Source organism: Chrysochloris asiatica, unplaced genomic scaffold (assembly GCF_000296735.1).
Source record: "Chrysochloris asiatica unplaced genomic scaffold, ChrAsi1.0 scaffold00035, whole genome shotgun sequence".
NCBI lineage: Eukaryota > Metazoa > Chordata > Mammalia > Afrosoricida > Chrysochloridae > Chrysochloris > Chrysochloris asiatica.
The window spans coordinates 19,937,181-19,942,561 of NW_006408553.1; positions in this window are offsets into that span (position 1 = coordinate 19,937,181).

Sequence of the window (5,381 nt, forward strand, 5' to 3'; positions counted from 1 at the left end):
AAATAACACTCTCAGCATTCCTCAAGCTTAAATAACTGAAGGAATACGTTAAGCCTCAATGTACATTATTGAAGGATTTTTCTTCTGGTGTGGTACTATAGGAAAAGCTCTGGACTGCTAACTACAGGGTCAGTGGTTTAAACCCACCAACTGCTCCTTGGACACTCTACATAGGGTTGCTATAAGTTGGAATCAACTTGACAGCATTTCGCAACAACAACAACAATTAGCAAAATATTTCATGATTCAGAAAGCACCAGAAAAATGGAAGGCATACACAGAGTCGCTGTACCAGAAAGAAATGTTCAATGCTCAACCATTTCAAGAGGTGGAAAAATCCCATGAAGAACCAATGGCATTGAAGAAAGAAGTCTAAACTGCACTTAAGGCATTGGTGGAAAACAAGTGACCTGGAATTCACAGAGTACACATTGAAATATTTCAACCAACTGATGCACTACTGGATGTGGTCATATATCTATGCCAGGAAATTTGGAAACATCTACCTTGCCAACCAATTGGAAGAGATATATATTTGTACCCAATCCAAAGAGAGGTGGTCGAATCTTTGTGGAAATTATCAGTAATAATGTATGCAAATAAAATTTTGCTGAAGATAATTTAAAAATGACTGCTGTATTTGACAAGGAACTGTAAGAAATTTGATCTGGATTCAGAAGTGGACACAGAACTAGGGATATCATTGCTAACATCAAATGGATCTTGGCTGAAAGCATGGGCTTCAGATAGTAACATTTCTCCAGATTTCTTTTAATGGAATATTTAAATAGAGTAAATATGGCCATTCTTTTCTCCAATTAGTGCTGTCAGAACAAATAAGACCCTCCAAATTTATGTGCCCAATTACTTTTAGGTTAACAAGCTCTGAAGTGCTGTGGAAATATTCCCCTAGAGTTTCATTTTGGGTTAATGGAGAATCATCCAGGCTTTCTTTAGGACTATTAGAATAATAAACACCAGGCCATTCAATCAATTAGATATTTCATCAGGACCATCATTCAAGTGGACAAGTACTTTTGACTATTCCAAGAGAAAATTGGCTTCAATGATCTCTGTTCTTTGCCAAAATACAAGGCAAAGCCTGAAGGAGCAGCTCTTGCTGTGCCCATCACTGGAGAGCTTATGAAGGAAGGACCAGGAGCAGATGCCTGACACAAGCATTGGGAATTTTTTCTTTTTTTTCATAGGACAAAGAAAGACACAAACAATACAGGGTTCTCGTCTTTGAATAGCGAAAAAGGAAATTTCAAATTATTTCTGAGTGCATGTCTGTGGCTGGGGGTGTTGGGGGAAGGGGGAATGGCAGACTTCAATTTTAAAATTAACAATAAAATTTCGAAAGGACCTACAGTTTAGAATATTTTCAAGGCAGTTTTGTAACTTTTAAATATATTCATGTAATAAATGGGAAAAGAGTAGCAAATTGTTTTCTAACAGTTCTCCAGGTGCCCTGTTTTCTCACAAATATTTAAGGATCTTTTATAAGTTTTTTGTCAATTAATTTTATAAATGATGATTCTCAACTGCTAGAGGACTCTTGAAAACCATTGTTTATATGTTCTAAATATCTTTCCAGCATACTTTCTTAAACCATGTATTATTTATAAAACACTTACTCTCTTTCTAACATAAAGATAGATTTCAGCCCAGGTCTAATCAAAATTATTACAGATTTATATTTGATTCTATTTTGTATACTTTTTGTTGGCGTGACTAATGCTTCACAAAGTTGTTGTTCTGACTCAGCAACACAACAGAACCAAACACTGCCTTGTCCTGAGCCATCTTCACAATTGTTACGTTAAGCCCATTGCTGCTGCCACTGTATCAAACCATCTCATTAAGGGTCGTCCTCTTTTTTATTGACCCTCCACTTTACCAAGCATGATACTCTTCTTCAAGGACTGGTCCCTCCTAGAAACATGTCCAAAGAATGAGAGACAGAGTTGTCATCACAAAGAAACATCGCCTTCCATTATGCAGAACTGTTATTTGTGAAATACAATAACCAATAAGGAAAAAGCTAAACCCCAAATGTAGTGGAATAGTCTGACTTTTCCAATACAAAAACTGAGATTTATTTTTCTCTAATCGTATTGTAAGAAGCTCTGGTAGCATAGTGGGTTATGAATTAGGCTGCTAACCACAGGGTCAGCAGTTAGAAACTACCAGCCTCTCCATGGAAGAAAGATGAGGCTTTCTGCTCCCGTGAAGATTTACAACCTCTGATACCCTATAGAGGATCACTATGGATCAGAACCACCTCCACGCTACATAGCCATCACCAACACCAATCATGTATTGTAGTATAACACTTAAGAAAAAGACTAGAATGTTCTAAGTGTGTGTGTGTTTGCACATGAAAACAGGTGAACTTTCCCCCCCAGTTTGTCTCTTAAATAAGAGCAATTTTAGCAAGCCTGTATTTTGTTAATGATTATTTTATAATAATTTTATGAAACTAGTATTATTGGTAAAGCAGATCCCTATTTTAATTTCTATTAACATTTCCATTGGTCTACCCTGATATGTGTGTAATCACACATATACACACATGTGCATGAACATTGTTAAATAAGACAATTATTTATTTTGTCTTTGGAGTTGAAAATTAGATAGATCTCCACTTTACTGAAGTAAATAGAGAAGTTTTGAAATGATTGTGATTTGCTGGCAAAGGCATACTTTTAGGCAAGAATTCTAAAAACAAAAGAGAACTGTATGGCCTTTCAGAAAAAATGAAAAGGCAAACATTGATTCTGTATTCAATAACCATTAGTAAGAACTCACCATGTTTTTAAAAAATTATTATTATTTTTATTTTTATGCACTGAGAATATATCAGTGAATAAAATAGTCTCCTTGCTATCACGAAGCTAATATTCTAGTACTATATATTCTTTTATAGCCTTTTAACTTGAAATTATAATAACACATAATATTCTTTTATCTCTTTAGAGGAGGCAATACATTTTTAAATTCAGTATTCCAATTTGATATTGATTATTGCAAGAGCACTATGACAAACAGAGGAAATAGAAGCAAATATTGTTGAATGATGATGCATGGAGGGGATTTTTATCATTGCAATGAAACAAAATACCATAGGATGAATGTAAAACCAATGTTCTCCCGTGTAAATTATCACTCAATTCACAACAAAAACTTAAAAAAAAAACAAAAACTCTATGACACTGTCTTATTGGCTCCAATTAAGAAGTAAGCAAACTGAATTTCAGTGAACTTACCTTTGCAGCCACCTATCTGATTAAAATGAAAAGGACTTCATTGAGATTTCTGATTCATTCCAAACACCAATAAAATTGCCAGTTGATTCCAAGAGAAATGAGAAGCAAACAAAAGATTTTTTGTGTGTGTTTTAAATTTAACTTCAAGATTAAAGTGTTTTACAAATGAATCAGCTGGCTTTCAATTCAACCTTAACATATATACGTCTTCCTCACATTACTCCCTCAATAGTGTACTTTCTTAGAAAAAGTACAGCTAGACACATCAACTTTCTACATATTGCTGTTAGTTGCCATTGAGTCAGCTCTGACTCATGGCAACTGGATATATATTAGAAAAGAACTTGCCCAGTCCTGCACCATTTTCATGGTATCTTTGAGTCCTTGTGTTGGGTTTTGTGTGAATCCATCTCCTTCAGGGTTTCCTCATATGAGAAATCTTACCATTCCATCTAGGATCAAGTTTTCCAACATAATTCTCTCCAGTTGGAATGAGTACTTGTCCTTATGGAAATGGTTCAGTTCAAAATAATTCCAGAGAATCCTTACAATCTAGCACTAGGTTGCATGGAGGGATCTTGCCATCAAGCCTCAAGGTACCTAATTGGTGGCATTATGCTTTCATGCTCAAGGGTAATGAAAACAATGACTGAAGAGATTATTTTGAGAAGATAAGTTTGATTGTTTGTATTTAGATTTTAGCAGTTTCACAATAACATTGACGCTATGACTAGAAGATAGAAATTTCACTTTATTGCTTATGGATGTTACTTGAAACTATTCCAGATTTAATATGTCTAGAATCCACTTCCTCTCTTTGGCTTTATGATTTCTACACACTAACCTTAGCATTATTTTTAGGTGGCAGTGACATTATTCTTGTTAGAACTACATCCCATACCAAAAAAAAAAAAAAAAATGACTTAAAATATTGTATTTTGAAGCCTTTGACTTTCTTTGGCTTTTATTCCATGGATGAAAATTTAGGAATCTGATAGTAACTTGTATTTGAAGAGATCGGTACAGCTTTCTCAAAATGAAAGCATACTTAAAAGTAGAAACTAAAACTATTTTTAGGAAAAAAATAATTATAGAGAAAATATACCCCTGTCTGTTTGGGAGCATTTTCTGCAGTTTTTTGTTTTCTTTTTCCTTCTCCCTTTAAAACTCAGTGACAGGCTTCCTAGGTTTCTTGAAATGGGACCCAAGAGTGACACAGTTGAATAGTCCACACTTGATTACAGCATGCTCTTTTCATGTTAAACGGCTGACAATGCCATGAAGCATTGTTCCTTATGTTATGAGCACAGCTGGATCTGAAGCTAAAATTTTGGAGTCCTGGGCAGCCAGTAATTTCATCCTAAACTCAGGCAACTAAACAATAACTAATATGTCCATGGTTTGATCTGCCTTGAGTGAAATACATTACTCTACAATAGAACACTCAGCAAGATTCTAACCTTTTTTTTTCTTAACCAAATCCTTCCCTCCTGCTTTCTCAACTATGGAAGAAAAACAACCAAGAAAGAACCTGTTTTTATCAGGAGAAGGGCCTGGAAATAATTTTGAAATATATTTTTAAATGTGGAGAGACTACAGAAGAGAAAAACTGAATGGAGGGTGACAAATTATCTATCAATTCATCTATTCAAATACATGAGTTCATCTATTATAACTTCTCTTGGTATCTATAAACATATGAATTTCTATAACCCTATGGCATTTTCACTAAAAATAAAGAGTGGGCAAGTTTCCCTAGAAATGAATGTTATCTCAGAGGGTTGCTCTTTAAGAGACAGAATAAAACGTCTTCATTTTCTTCTTGATGCTTTATCTTCTCTATGTTCTAGAGCCAGTTTCAGAGTTTTGTCTCACATCTATTTTAGTCTTTTACTTCTTTCTGGTCATTTTAATGACATTTTACTTTCTTCCTGCAGGATGTACTTGATGTCATCCCACAGCTCATCTAGTCTTGAGTCATTCATATTTCGTATGTCAAATCCCAAACTCTATCATGCATTGTTTTTATCACCAAGGCCATATTTTCCAACTATTGATCCTGTTTTTTCCCAACTTTCACATTCCAATCACAAGTTATGACCAATTCATCCT